Raw genomic sequence first — 18,569 nt, forward strand, 5'->3', positions numbered from 1 at the left:
AGAGGGATCTTGTGACAGTTTACAGAGGGTGGGAGGGATCTTGTTACAGTTTACAGAGGGAGGGCGGGATCTTGTTGCAGTTTACAAAGGGAGGGAGGGATCTTCTTCCACAGTTACAGAGGGAGGGAGGGATCTTGTTACAGTTTACAGAGGGAGGGAGGGATCTTGTAACAATTTGGATAGGGAGGTTGGGATCTTGTTACAGATTGCCGCGGGAGGGAGGGATCTTGTTACACAGTTAGAGAGGGAGGGCGTGATCTTGTTCCAGAGTTACAGAGGGGGGGCGGATCTTGTTACAGTTTGCAGAGGGAGGCATAACTCTTGTTACAGTTTACAGAGTGATGGAGGGATCTTGTTACAGTTTACAGAGGGAGGGAGGGAAGTTGTTAAACAGTTACAGAGGGAGGAAGGGATCTTGTTACAGTTTACAGAGGGAAGAAGGGATCTTGTTACAATTTACAGAGGGAGAGAGGGATCATGTTATAGTTTAGAGAGGGAGGGAGGGAACTTGTTACAGAGGGAGGGAGGGATCTTGTTACAGTTTACAGATGGAGGGAGGGATCTTGGTACAGAGTTACAGAGGGAGTGAGGGATCTTGTTACAGTTTACAGAGGGAGTGAGGGATCTTGTTACAGTTTACAGAAGGAGGGAGGGATCTTGTTACAGAGTTACAGAGGGAGGGAGGGATCTTTTTACAGTTTACAGAGGAAGGGAGCGATCTTGTTACAGAATTACAGAGGGTGGGAGGGATCTTGTTACAGTTTACAGTGGGAGGGAGGAATCTTATTACAGTTTACAGAGGGAGGGAGGGAACTTGTTCCAGAGTTACAGAGGGAGGGAGGGATCTTGTTACAGTTTACAGAGGGATGGAGGCATCGTGTTACAATTTGCAGAAGGATGAGGGATCTTGTTATAATTTGCAGAGGGAGGTTGGGATCTTGTTACAGTTTGCAGAGGGAGGTAGGGATCTTGTTACAATTTGCAGCGGGAGTTAGGGATCTTGTTACACAGTTAGAGAGCTAGGGAGGGATCTTGTTACAGAGGTAAAGAGGGAGAGAGGGATCTTGTTACACTTTACAGAGGGTGGGAGGGATCTTGTTACAGTTTACAGAGGGAGGGCGGGATCTTGTTGCAGTTTACAAAGGGAGGGAGGGATCTTCTTCCACAGTTACAGAGGGAGGGAGGGATCTTGTTACAGTTTACAGAGGGAGGGAGGGATCTTGTTACAGTTTAAAGAAGGAGGGAGGGATGTTGTTACAGAGTTACAGAGCAATGGAGGGATCTTGTTACAGTTTACAAGCGAGGGAGGGATCTTGTTACAGAGTTACAGAGGGAGGGAGGGATCTTTTTACAGTTTACAGAGGAAGGGAGCGATCTTGTTACAGAATTACAGAGGGTGGGAGGGATCTTGTTACAGTTTACAGTGGGAGGGAGGGATCTTGTTGCAGTTTACAGAGGGAGGGAGGGAACTTGTTACAGAGTTACAGAGGGAGGGAGCAATCTTGTTACAGAATTACAGAGGGTGGGAGGGATCTTGTTACAGTTTACAGTGGGAGGGAGGGATCTTGTTGCAGTTTACAGAGGGAGGGAGGGAACTTGTTACAGAGTTACAGAGGGAGGGAGCAATCTTGTTACAGAGTTACAGGGGGAGGGAGGAATCTTGTTACAGATTTACAGAGGGAGGGAGGAATCTTGTTGCAGTTTACAGTGGGAGGGAGGGATCTTGTTACAGTTTACAGAGGGAGGGAGGGAGTGATCTTCTTACAGAGTTATAGCGGGAGGGAGGAATCTTGTTGCAGTTTACAGTGGGAGGGAGGGATCTTGTTACAGAGGTATAGAGGGAGGGAGGGATCTTGTCACAGTTTACAGAGGGAGGGAGGGATCTTGTTACAGTTTGCTGAGGGAGGGAGGGATCTTGTTACAATTTGCAGAGGGAGGGAGGAATCTTGTTACAGAGGTACGGAGGGAGGGAGGGATCTTCTTACAGTTTACAGAGGGAGGGAGGGTTCTAGTTACAGAGTTACAGAGGGAGGGAGGGAACTTGTTGCAGTTTACAGAGCGATGGAGAGATCTTGTTACAGAGTTACAGAGGGAGGGAGGGAACTTGTTACAGTTTACAGAGGGAGGGAGGGATCTTGTTACAGTTTACAGAGGGAGGGAGCGATCTTGTTACAGAGTTACAGAGGGAGGGTGGGATCTTGTTCCAGTTTACAGAGGGAGGGAGCGATCTTGTTACAGAGTTACAGAGGGAGGGTGGGATCTTGTTACAATTTGCAGAGGGAGGGAGGGATCTTGTTACAATTTGCAGAGGGAGGTTGGGATCTTGTTACAACTTGCAGTGGGAGGGAGGGATCTTGTTACAGTTTACAGAGGGAGGGAGGGATCTTTTTACAGTTTACAGAGGGAGGGAGGGAACATGTTACAGAGTTACAGAGGGAGGGAGGGATCTTGTTACAGTTTACAGAGGGAGGGAGGGATCTTGTTACAGTTTACAGAGGGAGGGAGCGATCTTGTTACAGAGTTACAGAGGGAGGGTGGGATCTTGTTACAGTTTACAGAGGGAGGGAGGGATCGTGTTACAGATGTACGGGGGGGATCTAATTACAGTTTGCAGAGGGAGGGAGGGATCTCGTTGCAGAGTTACAATGGGAGGGAGGGATCTTGTTACAGTTTACAGATGGAGGGAGGGATCTTGTTATAGTTTACAGAGGGAGGGAGGGATCTTGGTACTGTTTACAAGGGGGGGAGGGATGTTGTTACAGAGTTACAGAGAAAGGGAGGGATCTTGTTACAGTTTGGAGAGGGAGGGAGGGATCTTGTTACAGCTTACAGAGGGAGGGAAGGATGTTGTTACAGAGTTTCAGAGGGAGAGAGGTATCCTATTACAGGTTACAGAGTGATGGAGGGATCTTGTTACACTTAACAGAGGGAGGGAGGGATGTCGTTACAGAGTTACAGAGGGAGGGAGGGATCTTGTTACAGAGTTACAGAGGGAGTGAGAGATCTTGTTACAGTGTACAGAGAGAGGGAGGGATCCATTTACAGTTTACAGAGGAAGGGAGTGATCTTGTTACAATTTGCAGAGGGAGGGAGGGATCTTGTTACAATTTGCAGAGGGAGGTTGGGATCTTGTTACAATTTGCAGCGGGAGGGAGGGATCTTGTTACAGTTTACAGAGGGAGGGCGGGATCTTTTTACAGAGGTAAAGAGGGAGAGAGGGATCTTGTTACAGTTTACAGAGGGAGGGAGGGAACATGTTACAGAGTTACAGAGGGAGGGAGGGATCTTGTTACAGTTTACAGAGGGATGGAGGGATCATGTTACAGTTTACAGAGGGATGGAGGCATCTTGTTACAATTTGCAGAGTGAGGGAGGGATCATGTTACAGAGTTACAGAGGGAGGGAGGGATCTTGTTACAGTTTACAGAGGGAGGGAGGGATCATGTTACACTTGACAGAGGGAGGGAGGGATCTTATTACAGAGTTACAGAGGGAGGGAGGAATCTTGTTGCAGTTTACAGATGGATGGAGGGATCTTGTTACAGTTTACAGAGGGATGGAGGGATCATGTTACAGAGTTACAGAGGGATGGAGGCATCTTGTTACAATTTGCAGAATGATGGAGGGATATTGTTACAGTTTGCAGAGGGAGGGAGGGATCTTGTTACAGTTTACAGAGGGAGAGAAGGATCTTGTTACAGAGTTACAGGGGGAGGGAGGGACCTTGTTACAGTTTACAGAGGGAGGGAGGGAACATGTTACAGTTTACAGAGGGAGGGAGGGATCTTGTTCCAGTTTACAGAGGGAGGGAGGGATCTTGTTACAGATTACAGAGGGAGGGAGGAATCTTGTTGCAGTTTACAGAGGGAGGGAGGGACCATGTTACAGTTAACACAGAGAGGGAGGTATCTTGTTACAGTTTACAGATGGATGGAGGGATCTTGTTACAGTTTACAGATGGATGGAGGGATCCTGTTACAGAGTTACAGAGGGATGGAGGCATCTTGTTACAATTTGCAGAGTGAGGGAGGGATCTTGTTACAGTTTACAGAGGGAGGGAGGGATCTTGTTACAGAGTTACAGAGGGAGGGAGGAATCTTGTTACAGAGTTACAGGGGGAGGGAGGAATCTTGTTACAGAGTTACAGAGGGAGTGAGGGATCTTGTTACAGTTTACAGAGGGAGTGAGGGATCTTGTTACAGTTTACAGAAGGAGGGAGGGATCTTGTTACAGAGTTACAGAGGGAGGGAGGGATCTTTTTACAGTTTACAGAGGAAGGGAGCGATCTTGTTACAGAATTACAGAGGGTGGGAGGGATCTTGTTACAGTTTACAGTGGGAGGGAGGAATCTTGTTACAGTTTACAGAGGGAGGGAGGGAACTTGTTCCAGAGTTACAGAGGGAGGGAGGGATCTTGTTACAGTTTACAGAGGGATGGAGGCATCGTGTTACAATTTGCAGAAGGATGAGGGATCTTGTTATAATTTACAGAGGGAGGTTGGGATCTTGTTACAGTTTGCAGAGGGAGGTAGGGATCTTGTTACAATTTGCAGCGGGAGGTAGGGATCTTGTTACACAGTTAGAGAGCTAGGGAGGGATCTTGTTACAGAGGTAAAGAGGGAGAGAGGGATCTTGTTACACTTTACAGAGGGTGGGAGGGATCTTGTTACAGTTTACAGAGGGAGGGCGGGATCATGTTGCAGTTTACAAATGGAGGGAGGGATCTTCTTCCACAGTTACAGAGGGAGGGAGGGATCTTGTTACAGTTTACAGAGGGAGGGAGGGATCTTGTTACAGTTTAAAGAAGGAGGGAGGGATGTTGTTACAGAGTTACAGAGGGAGGGAGGGATCTTTTTACAGTTTACAGAGGAAGGGAGCGATCTTGTTACAGAATTACAGAGGGTGGGAGGGATCTTGTTACAGTTTACAGTGGGAGGGAGGGATCTTGTTGCAGTTTACAGAGGGAGGGAGGGAACTTGTTACAGAGTTACAGAGGGAGGGAGCAATCTTGTTACAGAGTTACAGGGGGAGGGAGGAATCATGTTACAGATTTACAGAGGGAGGGAGGGATCTTGTTACAGTTTACAAAGGGAGGGAGGAATCATGTCACAGGTTCCAGAGGGAGGGAGGGATCTTGTTACAGAGTTACAGAGGGAGGGAGGAATCTTGTTGCAGTTTACAAATGGAGGGAGGGATCTTCTTCCACAGTTACAGAGGGAGGGAGGGATCTTGTTACAGTTTACAGAGGGAGGGAGGGATCTTGTTACAGTTTAAAGAAGGAGGGAGGGATGTTGTTACAGAGTTACAGAGGGAGGGAGGGATCTTTTTACAGTTTACAGAGGAAGGGAGCGATCTTGTTACAGAATTACAGAGGGTGGGAGGGATCTTGTTACAGTTTACAGTGGGAGGGAGGGATCTTGTTGCAGTTTACAGAGGGAGGGAGGGAACTTGTTACAGAGTTACAGAGGGAGGGAGCAATCTTGTTACAGAGTTACAGGGGGAGGGAGGAATCATGTTACAGATTTACAGAGGGAGGGAGGGATCTTGTTACAGTTTACAAAGGGAGGGAGGAATCATGTCACAGGTTCCAGAGGGAGGGAGGGATCTTGTTACAGAGTTACAGAGGGAGGGAGGAATCTTGTTGCAGTTTACAGTGGGAGGGAGGGATCTTGTTACAGTTTACAGAGGGAGGGAGGGAGTGATCTTCTTACAGAGTTATAGCGGGAGGGAGGAATCTTGTTGCAGTTTACAGTGGGAGGGAGGGATCTTGTTACAGAGGTATAGAGGGAGGGAGGGATCTTGTCACAGTTTACAGAGGGAGGGAGGGATCTTGTTACAGTTTGCTGAGGGAGGGAGGGATCTTGTTACAATTTGCAGAGGGAGGGAGGAATCTTGTTACAGAGGTACGGAGGGAGGGAGGGATCTTCTTACAGTTTACAGAGGGAGGGAGGGTTCTAGTTACAGAGTTACAGTGGGAGGGAGGGAACTTGTTGCAGTTTACAGAGCGATGGAGAGATCTTGTTACAGAGTTACAGAGGGAGGGAGGGAACTTGTTACAGTTTACAGAGGGAGGGAGGGATCGTGTTACAGAGTTACAGAGGGAGGGAGGGATCGTGTTACAGAGTTACCGAGGGAGGGAGGGATATTGATACAGTTTGCTGAGGCAGGGAGGAATCTTGTTCCAGGTTGCAGAGGGAGGGAGGGATCTTGTTACAGAGGTACGGAGGGAGGGAAGGATATTGTTACAGTTTACAGAGGGAGAGAATGATCTTGTTCCAGAGTTACACAGGGAGGGAGGGAAAATGTTACAGTTTACAGAGAGAGGGAGGAATCTTGTTGCAGTTTACAGAGGGAGGGAGGTATCTTGTTGCAGAGTTACAGAGGGAGGGAGGGATCTTGTTGCAGAGTTACAGAGATAGGGAGGGATGTTGTTGCAGTTTACAGAGGGAGGGAGGGATCTTGTTACAGAGTTACAGAGGGAGGGAGGAATCTTGTTACAGAGTTACAGGGGGAGGGAGGGATCTTGTTACAGAGTTACAGAGGGAGGGAGGGATCTTGTTACAGTTTACAGAGGGAGGGAGGGATCATGTCACAGGTTCCAGAGGGAGGGAGGGATGTTGTTACAGTTTACAGAGGGAGTGAGGGATCTTGTTACAGTTTACAGAAGGAGGGAGGGATCTTGTTACAGTTTAAAGAAGGAGGGAGGGATGTTGTTACAGAGTTACAGAGCAATGGAGGGATCTTGTTACAGTTTAAAGAAGGAGGGAGGGATGTTGTTACAGAGTTACAGAGCAATGGAGGGATCTTGTTACAGTTTACAAGCGAGGGAGGGATCTTGTTACAGAGTTACAGAGGGAGGGAGGGATCTTTTTACAGTTTACAGAGGAAGGGAGCGATCTTGTTACAGAATTACAGAGGGTGGGAGGGATCTTGTTACAGTTTACAGTGGGAGGGAGGGATCTTGTTGCAATTTACAGAGGGAGGGAGGGAACTTGTTACAGAGTTACAGAGGGAGGGAGGGATCTTGTTACAGTTTACAAAGGGAGGGAGGAATCATGTCACAGGTTCCAGAGGGAGGGAGGGATCTTGTTACAGAGTTACAGAGGGAGGGAGGAATCTTGTTGCAGTTTACAGTGGGAGGGAGGGATCTTGTTACAGTTTACAGAGGGAGGGAGGGAGGGATCTTCTTACAGAGTTATAGCGGGAGGGAGGAATCTTGTTGCAGTTTACAGTGGGAGGGAGGGATCTTGTTACAGAGGTATAGAGGGAGGGAGGGATCTTGTCACAGTTTACAGAGGGAGGGAGGGATCTTGTTACAGTTTGCTGAGGGAGGGAGGGATCTTGTTACAATTTGCAGAGGGAGGGAGGAATCTTGTTACAGAGGTACGGAGGGAGGGAGGGATCTTCTTACAGTTTACAGAGGGAGGGAGGGTTCTAGTTACAGAGTTACAGAGGGAGGGAGGGAACTTGTTGCAGTTTACAGAGCGATGGAGAGATCTTGTTACAGAGTTACAGAGGGAGGGAACTTGTTACAGTTACAGAGGGAGGGAGGGATCGTGTTACAGAGTTACAGAGGGAGGGAGGGATCGTGTTACAGAGTTACCGAGGGAGGGAGGGATATTGATACAGTTTGCTGAGGGAGGGAGGGATCTTGTTACAATTTGCAGAGGGAGGGAGGAATCTTGTTACAGTTTGCAGAGGGAGGAAGGGATCTTGTTACAGAGTTACAGAGGGAGGGAGGGATCTTGTTACAGTTTGCTGAGGGAGGGAGGGAGCTTGTTACAATTTGCAGAGGGAGGGAGGAATCTTGTTCCAGGTTGCAGAGGGAGGGAGGGATCTTGTTACAGAGGTACGGAGGGAGGGAAGGATATTGTTACAGTTTACAGAGGGAGAGAACGATCTTGTTCCAGAGTTACAGAGGGAGGGAGGAATCTTGTTGCAGTTTACAGAGGGAGGGAGGTATCTTGTTGCAGAGTTACAGAGGGAGGGAGGGATCTTGTTGCAGAGTTACAGAGATAGGGAGGGATGTTGTTGCAGTTTACAGAGGGAGGGAGGGATCTTGTTACAGAGTTACAGAGGGAGGGAGGAATCTTGTTACAGAGTTACAGGGGGAGGGAGGGATCTTGTTACAGAGTTACAGAGGGAGGGAGGGATCTTGTTACAGTTTACAGAGGGAGGGAGGGATCATGTCACAGGTTACAGAGGGAGGGAGGGATGTTGTTACAGTTTACAGATGGAGGGAGGGATCTTGTTACAGAGTTACAGAGGGAGGGAGGGATCTTGTTACAGTTTACAGAGGGAGTGAGGGATCTTGTTACAGTTTACAGAAGGAGGGAGGGATGTTGTTACAGAGTTACAGAGCAATGGAGGGATCTTGTTACAGTTTACAAGCGAGGGAGGGATCTTGTTACAGAGTTACAGAGGGAGGGAGGGATCTTTTTACAGTTTACAGAGGAAGGGAGCGATCTTGTTACAGAATTACAGAGGGTGGGAGGGATCTTGTTACAGTTTACAGTGGGAGGGAGGAATCTTATTACAGTTTACAGAGGGAGGGAGGGAATTTGTTCCAGAGTTACAGAGGGAGGGAGGGATCTTGTTACAGTTTACAAAGGGATGGAGGCATCGTGTTACAATTTGCAGAAGGATGAGGGATCTTGTTATAATTTGCAGAGGGAGGTTGGGATCTTGTTACAGTTTGCAGAGGGAGGTAGGGATCTTGTTACACAGTTAGAGAGCTAGGGAGGGATCTTGTTACAGAGTTACAGAGGGAGGGAGGGATCTTGTTACAGGTTACAGAGGGAGGGCGGGATCTTGTTGCAGTTTACAAAGGGAGGGAGGGATCTTCTTCCACAGTTACAGAGGGAGGGAGGGATCTTGTTACAGTTTACAGAGGGAGGGAGGGATCTTGTTACAGTTTACAGATGGAGGGAGGGATGTTGTTACAGAGTTACAGAGCAATGGAGGGATCTTGTTACAGTTTACAAGCGAGGGAGGGATCTTGTTACAGAGTTACAGAGGGAGGGAGGGATCTTTTTACAGTTTACAGAGGAAGGGAGCGATCTTGTTACAGAGTTACAGAGGGAGGGTGGGATCTTGTTACAGTTTACAGAGGGAGGGAGGGATCTTGTTACAGTTTACAGAGGGAGGGAGGGATCGTGTTACAGAGGTACAGAGGGAGGGTGGGATCTTGTTACAGTTTACAGAGGGAGGGAGGGATCTTGTTACAGTTTACAGAGGGAGGGAGCGATCTTGTTACAGAGTTACAGAGGGAGGGTGGGATCTTGTTCCAGTTTACAGAGGGAGGGAGCGATCTTGTTACAGTTTACAGAGGGAGGGAGCGATCTTGTTACAGAATTACAGAGGGAGGGTGGGATCTTGTTACAGTTTACAGAGGGAGGGAGCGATCTTGTTACAGAATTACAGAGGGAGGGTGGGATCTTGTTACAATTTGCAGAGGGAGGGAGGGATCTTGTTACAATTTGCAGAGGGAGGTTGGGATCTTGTTACAATTTGCAGTGGGAGGGAGGGATCTTGTTACAGTTTACAGAGGGAGGGAGGGATCTTTTTACAGTTTACAGAGGGAGGGAGGGAACATGTTACAGAGTTACAGAGGGAGGGAGGGATCTTGTTACAGTTTACAGAGGGAGGGAGGGATCTTGTTACAGTTTACAGAGGGAGGGAGCGATCTTGTTACAGAGTTACAGAGGGAGGGTGGGATCTTGTTACAGTTTACAGAGGGAGGGAGGGATCATGTTACAGATGTACGGGGGGGATCTAATTACAGTTTGCAGAGGGAGGGAGGGATCTCGTTGCAGAGTTACAATGGGAGGGAGGGATCTTGTTACAGTTTACAGATGGAGGGAGGGATCTTGTTATAGTTTACAGAGGGAGGGAGGGATCTTGGTACTGTTTACAAGGGGGGGAGGGATGTTGTTACAGAGTTACAGAGAAAGGGAGGGATCTTGTTACAGTTTGGAGAGGGAGGGAGGGATCTTGTTACAGCTTACAGAGGGAGGGAAGGATGTTGTTACAGAGTTTCAGAGGGAGAGAGGTATCCTATTACAGGTTACAGAGTGATGGAGGGATCTTGTTACACTTAACAGAGGGAGGGAGGGATGTCGTTACAGAGTTACAGAGGGAGGGAGGGATCTTGTTACAGAGTTACAGAGGGAGTGAGAGATCTTGTTACAGTGTACAGAGAGAGGGAGGGATCCATTTACAGTTTACAGAGGAAGGGAGTGATCTTGTTACAATTTGCAGAGGGAGGGAGGGATCTTGTTACAATTTGCAGAGGGAGGTTGGGATCTTGTTACAATTTGCAGCGGGAGGGAGGGATCTTGTTACAGTTTACAGAGGGAGGGCGGGATCTTTTTACAGAGGTAAAGAGGGAGAGAGGGATCTTGTTACAGTTTACAGAGGGAGGGAGGGAACATGTTACAGAGTTACAGAGGGAGGGAGGGATCTTGTTACAGTTTACAGAGGGATGGAGGGATCATGTTACAGTTTACAGAGGGATGGAGGCATCTTGTTACAATTTGCAGAGTGAGGGAGGGATCATGTTACAGAGTTACAGAGGGAGGGAGGGATCTTGTTACAGTTTACAGAGGGAGGGAGGGATCATGTTACACTTGACAGAGGGAGGGAGGGATCTTATTACAGAGTTACAGAGGGAGGGAGGAATCTTGTTGCAGTTTACAGATGGATGGAGGGATCTTGTTACAGTTTACAGAGGGATGGAGGGATCATGTTACAGAGTTACAGAGGGATGGAGGCATCTTGTTACAATTTGCAGAATGATGGAGGGATATTGTTACAATTTACAGAGGGAGAGAAGGATCTTGTTACAGAGTTACAGGGGGAGGGAGGGACCTTGTTACAGTTTACAGAGGGAGGGAGGGAACATGTTACAGTTTACGGAGAGAGGGAGGTATCTTGTTACAATTTACAGAGGGAGGGAGGGATCTTGTTACAGAGTTACAGAGGGAGGGAGGAATCTTGTTACAATTTGCAGAGGGAGGTAGGGATCTTGTTCCAGTTTACAGAGGGAGGGAGGGATCTTGTTACAGAGTTACAGAGGGAGGGAGGAATCTTGTTACAGAGTTACAGGGGGAGGGAGGAATCTTGTTACAGAGTTACAGAGGGAGGGAGGGATCATGTCACAGGTTACAGAGGGAGGGAGGGATGTTTTTACAGTTTACAGATGGAGGGAGGGATCTTGTTACAGAGTTACAGAGGGAGGGAGGGATCTTGTTACAGTTTACAGAGGGAGTGAGGGATCTTGTTACAGTTTACAGAAGGAGGGAGGGATGTTGTTACAGAGTTACAGAGCAATGGAGGGATCTTGTTACAGTTTACAAGCGAGGGAGGGATCTTGTTACAGAGTTACAGAGGGAGGGAGGGATCTTTTTACAGTTTACAGAGGAAGGGAGCGATCTTGTTACAGAATTACAGAGGGTGGGAGGGATCTTGTTACAGTTTACAGTGGGAGGGAGGAATCTTGTTACAGTTTACAGAGGGAGGGAGGGAACTTGTTCCAGAGTTACAGAGGGAGGGAGGGATCTTGTTACAGTTTACAGAGGGATGGAGGCATCGTGTTACAATTTGCAGAAGGATGAGGGATCTTGTTATAATTTGCAGAGGGGGGCTGGGATCTTGTTACAGTTTGCAGAGGGAGGTAGGGATCTTGTTACAATTTGCAGTGGGAGGTATCGATCTTGTTACACAGTTAGAGAGCTAGGGAGGGATCTTGTTACAGAGGTAAAGAGGGAGAGAGGGATCTTGTTACACTTTACAGAGGGTGGGAGGGATCTTGTTACAGTTTACAGAGGGAGGGCGGGATCTTGTTGCAGTTTACAAAGGGAGGGAGGGATCTTCTTCCACAGTTACAGAGGGAGGGAGGGATCTTGTTACAGTTTACAGAGGGAGGGAGGGATCTAGTTACAGTTTAAAGAAGGAGGGAGGGATGTTGTTACAGAGTTACAGAGCAATGGAGGGATCTTGTTACAGTTTACAAGCGAGGGAGGGATCTTGTTACAGAGTTACAGAGGGAGGGAGGGATCTTTTTACAGTTTACAGAGGAAGGGAGCGATCTTGTTACAGAATTACAGAGGGAGGGAGGAATCTTGTTACAGTTTACAGAGGGAGGGAGGGAACCTGTTACAGAGTTACAGAGGGAGGGAGCAATCTTGTTACAGAGTTACAGGGGGAGGGAGGAATCTTGTTACAGATTTACAGAGGGAGGGAGGGATCTTGTTACAGTTTACAAAGGGAGGGAGGAATCATGTCACAGGTTCCCGAGGGAGGGAGGGATCTTGTTACAAAGATACAGAGGGAGGGAGGGATCTTGTTACAGAGTTACAGAGGGATGGAGGGATCTTGTTAAAGTTTGCAAAGGGATGGAGGCATCTTGTTACAACTTGCAGAGGGAGGGAGGGATCTTGTTACAGTTTACAGAGGGAGGGAGGGAGGGATCTTCTTACAAAGTTATAGTGGGAGGGAGGAATCTTGTTGCAGATTACAGTGGGAGGGAGGGATCTTGTTACAGAGGTACAGAGGGAGGGAGGGATCTTGTCACAGTTTACAGAGGGAGGGAGGGATCTTGTTACAGTTTGCTGAGGGAGGGAGGGATCTAGTTACAGAGTTACAGAGGGAGGGAGGGATCTTGTTACAGTTTACAGAGGGAGGGAGGGTTCTAGTTACAGAGTTACAGAGGGAGGGAGGGAACTTGTTGCAGTTTACAGAGCGATGGAGGGATCTTGTTACAGAGTTACAGAGGGAGGGAGGGAACTTGTTACAGTTACAGAGGGAGGGAGGGATCGTGTTACAGAGTTACAGAGGGAGGGAGGGATCGTGTTACAGAGTTACCGAGGGAGGGAGGGATATTGATACAGTTTGCTGAGGGAGGGAGGGATCTTGTTACAATTTGCAGAGGGAGGGAGGGATCTTGTTACAGAGGTACGGAGTGAGTGAGGGATCTTTTTACAGTTTACAGAGGGAGAGATGGATCTTGTTACAGAGTTACAGAGGGAGGGAGGGACCTTGTTACAGTTTACAGAGGAAGGGAGGGATCTTGTTACAGTTTGCAGAGGGAGGAAGGGATCTTGTTACAGTTTACAGAGGGAGGGAGGGATCTTGTTACAGAGGTACGGAGTGAGTGAGGGATCTTTTTACAGTTTACAGAGGGAGAGATGGATCTTGTTACAGAGTTACAGAGGGAGGGAGGGACCTTGTTACAGTTTACAGAGGAAGGGAGGGATCTTGTTACAATTTGCAGAGGGAGGGAGGGATCTTGTTACAGTTTACAGAGGGATGGAGGGATCTTGTTACATTTTACAGAGGGAGGGAGGAATCTTGTTGCTGTTTACAGAGGGAGGGAGGGATCTTCTAACAGAGTTACAGAGGGAGGGAGGGATCTTGTTACAGAGTTACAGGGGTAGGGAGGGATCTTGTTACAGTTTACAGAGGGTGGAAGGGATCTTGTTACAGTTTACAGAGGGAGGGTTGGATCTTGTTACAGAGTTACAGTGGGAGGGAAGGATCTTGTTACAGTTTACAGAGGGATGGAGGGATCCTGTTCCAGTTTACAGAGGGAGGGAGGGATCTTGTTACATTTTACAGAGGGAGGGAGGAATCTTGTTGCTGTTTACAGAGGGAGGGAGGGATCTTGTTACAGAGTTACAGAGGGAGGGTGGGATCTTGTTACAGTTTACAGAGGGAGGGAGGAATCTTGTTGCAGTTTACAGAGGGAGGGAGGGATCTTGTCACAGAGTTAGAGAGGGAGGGAGGGATCATGTCACAGGTTCCAGAGGGAGGGAGGGATGTTGTTACAGTTTACAGAGGGAGTGAGGGATCTTGTTACAGTTTACAGAAGGAGGGAGGGATGTTGTTACAGAGTTACAGAGCAATGGAGGGATCTTGTTACAGTTTACAAGCGAGGGAGGGATCTTGTTACAGAGTTACAGAGGGAGGGAGGGATCTTTTTACAGTTTACAGAGGAAGGGAGCGATCTTGTTACAGAATTACAGAGGGTGGGAGGGATCTTGTTACAGTTTACAGTGGGAGGGAGGGATCTTGTTGCAGTTTACAGAGGGAGGGAGGGAACTTGTTACAGAGTTACAGAGGGAGGGAGGGATCTTGTTACAGTTTACAAAGGGAGGGAGGAATCATGTCACAGGTTCCAGAGGGAGGGAGGGATCTTGTTACAGAGTTACAGAGGGAGGGAGGAATCTTGTTGCAGTTTACAGTGGGAGGGAGGGATCTTGTTACAGTTTACAGAGGGAGGGAGGGAGGGATCTTCTTACAGAGTTATAGCGGGAGGGAGGAATCTTGTTGCAGTTTACAGTGGGAGGGAGGGATCTTGTTACAGAGGTATAGAGGGAGGGAGGGATCTTGTCACAGTTTACAGAGGGAGGGAGGGATCTTGTTACAGTTTGCTGAGGGAGGGAGGGATCTTGTTACAATTTGCAGAGGGAGGGAGGAATCTTGTTACAGAGGTACGGAGGGAGGGAGGGATCTTCTTACAGTTTACAGAGGGAGGGAGGGTTCTAGTTACAGAGTTACAGAGGGAGGGAGGGAACTTGTTGCAGTTTACAGAGCGATGGAGAGATCTTGTTACAGAGTTACAGAGGGAGGGAGGGAACTTGTTACAGTTACAGAGGGAGGGAGGGATCGTGTTACAGAGTTACAGAGGGAGGGAGGGATCGTGTTACAGAGTTACCGAGGGAGGGAGGGATATTGATACAGTTTGCTGAGGGAGGGAGGGATCTTGTTACAATTTGCAGAGGGAGGGAGGAATCTTGTTACAGTTTGCAGAGGGAGGAAGGGATCTTGTTACAGAGTTACAGAGGGAGGGAGGGATCTTGTTACAGTTTGCTGAGGGAGGGAGGGAGCTTGTTACAATTTGCAGAGGGAGGGAGGAATCTTGTTCCAGGTTGCAGAGGGAGGGAGGGATCTTGTTACAGAGGTACGGAGGGAGGGAAGGATATTGTTACAGTTTACAGAGGGAGAGAACGATCTTGTTCCAGAGTTACAGAGGGAGGGAGGAATCTTGTTGCAGTTTACAGAGGGAGGGAGGTATCTTGTTGCAGAGTTACAGAGGGAGGGAGGGATCTTGTTGCAGAGTTACAGAGATAGGGAGGGATGTTGTTGCAGATTACAGAGGGAGGGAGGGATCTTGTTACAGAGTTACAGAGGGAGGGAGGAATCTTGTTACAGAGTTACAGGGGGAGGGAGGGATCTTGTTACAGAGTTACAGAGGGAGGGAGGGATCTTGTTACAGTTTACAGAGGGAGGGAGGGATCATGTCACAGGTTACAGAGGGAGGGAGGGATGTTGTTACAGTTTACAGATGGAGGGAGGGATCTTGTTACAGAGTTACAGAGGGAGGGAGGGATCTTGTTACAGTTTACAGAGGGAGTGAGGGATCTTGTTACAGTTTACAGAAGGAGGGAGGGATGTTGTTACAGAGTTACAGAGCAATGGAGGGATCTTGTTACAGTTTACAAGCGAGGGAGGGATCTTGTTACAGAGTTACAGAGGGAGGGAGGGATCTTTTTACAGTTTACAGAGGAAGGGAGCGATCTTGTTACAGAATTACAGAGGGTGGGAGGGATCTTGTTACAGTTTACAGTGGGAGGGAGGAATCTTATTACAGTTTACAGAGGGAGGGAGGGAATTTGTTCCAGAGTTACAGAGGGAGGGAGGGATCTTGTTACAGTTTACAAAGGGATGGAGGCATCGTGTTACAATTTGCAGAAGGATGAGGGATCTTGTTATAATTTGCAGAGGGAGGTTGGGATCTTGTTACAGTTTGCAGAGGGAGGTAGGGATCTTGTTACACAGTTAGAGAGCTAGGGAGGGATCTTGTTACAGAGTTACAGAGGGAGGGAGGGATCTTGTTACAGGTTACAGAGGGAGGGCGGGATCTTGTTGCAGTTTACAAAGGGAGGGAGGGATCTTCTTCCACAGTTACAGAGGGAGGGAGGGATCTTGTTACAGTTTACAGAGGGAGGGAGGGATCTTGTTACAGTTTACAGATGGAGGGAGGGATGTTGTTACAGAGTTACAGAGCAATGGAGGGATCTTGTTACAGTTTACAAGCGAGGGAGGGATCTTGTTACAGAGTTACAGAGGGAGGGAGGGATCTTTTTACAGTTTACAGAGGAAGGGAGCAATCTTGTTACAGAGTTACAGAGGGAGGGTGGGATCTTGTTACAGTTTACAGAGGGAGGGAGGGATCTTGTTACAGTTTACAGAGGGAGGGAGGGATCGTGTTACAGAGGTACAGAGGGAGGGTGGGATCTTGTTACAGTTTACAGAGGGAGGGAGGGATCTTGTTACAGTTTACAGAGGGAGGGAGCGATCTTGTTACAGAGTTACAGAGGGAGGGTGGGATCTTGTTCCAGTTTACAGAGGGAGGGAGCGATCTTGTTACAGTTTACAGAGGGAGGGAGCGATCTTGTTACAGAATTACAGAGGGAGGGTGGGATCTTGTTACAGTTTACAGAGGGAGGGAGCGATCTTGTTACAGAATTACAGAGGGAGGGTGGGATCTTGTTACAATTTGCAGAGGGAGGGAGGGATCTTGTTACAATTTGCAGAGGGAGGTTGGGATCTTGTTACAATTTGCAGTGGGAGGGAGGGATCTTGTTACAGTTTACAGAGGGAGGGAGGGATCTTTTTACAGTTTACAGAGGGAGGGAGGGAACATGTTACAGAGTTACAGAGGGAGGGAGGGATCTTGTTACAGTTTACAGAGGGAGGGAGGGATCTTGTTACAGTGTACAGAGGGAGGGAGCGATCTTGTTACAGAGTTACAGAGGGAGGGTGGGATCTTGTTACAGTTTACAGAGGGAGGGAGGGATCGTGTTACAGATGTACGGGGGGGATCTAATTACAGTTTGCAGAGGGAGGGAGGGATCTCGTTGCAGAGTTACAATGGGAGGGAGGGATCTTGTTACAGTTTACAGATGGAGGGAGGGATCTTGTTATAGTTTACAGAGGGAGGGGGGGATCTTGGTACTGTTTACAAGGGGGGGAGGGATGTTGTTACAGAGTTACAGAGAAAGGGAGGGATCTTGTTACAGTTTGGAGAGGGAGGGAGGGATCTTGTTACAGCTTACAGAGGGAGGGAAGGATGTTGTTACAGAGTTTCAGAGGGAGAGAGGTATCCTATTACAGGTTACAGAGTGATGGAGGGATCTTGTTACACTTAACAGAGGGAGGGAGGGATGTCGTTACAGAGTTACAGAGGGAGGGAGGGATCTTGTTACAGAGTTACAGAGGGAGTGAGAGATCTTGTTACAGTGTACAGAGAGAGGGAGGGATCCATTTACAGTTTACAGAGGAAGGGAGTGATCTTGTTACAATTTGCAGAGGGAGGGAGGGATCTTGTTACAATTTGCAGAGGGAGGTTGGGATCTTGTTACAATTTGCAGCGGGAGGGAGGGATCTTGTTACAGTTTACAGAGGGAGGGCGGGATCTTTTTACAGAGGTAAAGAGGGAGAGAGGGATCTTGTTACAGTTTACAGAGGGAGGGAGGGAACATGTTACAGAGTTACAGAGGGAGGGAGGGATCTTGTTACAGTTTACAGAGGGATGGAGGGATCATGTTACAGTTTACAGAGGGATGGAGGCATCTTGTTACAATTTGCAGAGTGAGGGAGGGATCATGTTACAGAGTTACAGAGGGAGGGAGGGATCTTGTTACAGTTTACAGAGGGAGGGAGGGATCATGTTACACTTGACAGAGGGAGGGAGGGATCTTATTACAGAGTTACAGAGGGAGGGAGGAATCTTGTTGCAGTTTACAGATGGATGGAGGGATCTTGTTACAGTTTACAGAGGGATGGAGGGATCATGTTACAGAGTTACAGAGGGATGGAGGCATCTTGTTACAATTTGCAGAATGATGGAGGGATATTGTTACAATTTACAGAGGGAGAGAAGGATCTTGTTACAGTTTACAGGGGGAGGGAGGGACCTTGTTACAGTTTACAGAGGGAGGGAGGGAACATGTTACAGTTTACGGAGAGAGGGAGGTATCTTGTTACAATTTACAGAGGGAGGGAGGGATCTTGTTACAGAGTTACAGAGGGAGGGAGGAATCTTGTTACAATTTGCAGAGGGAGGGAGGGATCTTGTTCCAGTTTACAGAGGGAGGGAGGGATCTTGTTACAGAGTTACAGAGGGAGGGAGGAATCTTGTTACAGAGTTACAGGGGGAGGGAGGAATCTTGTTACAGAGTTACAGAGGGAGGGAGGGATCATGTCACAGGTTACAGAGGGAGGGAGGGATGTTTTTACAGTTTACAGATGGAGGGAGGGATCTTGTTACAGAGTTACAGAGGGAGGGAGGGATCTTGTTACAGTTTACAGAGGGAGTGAGGGATCTTGTTACAGTTTACAGAAGGAGGGAGGGATGTTGTTACAGAGTTACAGAGCAATGGAGGGATCTTGTTACAGTTTACAAGCGAGGGAGGGATCTTGTTACAGAGTTACAGAGGGAGGGAGGGATCTTTTTACAGTTTACAGAGGAAGGGAGCGATCTTGTTACAGAATTACAGAGGGTGG

The 18,569-nt window shown here is 48.0% G+C and overlaps 1 protein-coding gene across 1 annotated transcript in view; it reads left to right on the forward strand.

The window, feature by feature from the left end:
• Window positions 1-18,569, forward strand: part of LOC140469636 (torsin-4A-A-like) — a 284,746-nt gene that overhangs the window by 177,086 nt on the left and 89,091 nt on the right. The window lies entirely within an intron of this gene.

Source organism: Chiloscyllium punctatum, chromosome 49 (assembly GCF_047496795.1).
Source record: "Chiloscyllium punctatum isolate Juve2018m chromosome 49, sChiPun1.3, whole genome shotgun sequence".
NCBI lineage: Eukaryota > Metazoa > Chordata > Chondrichthyes > Orectolobiformes > Hemiscylliidae > Chiloscyllium > Chiloscyllium punctatum.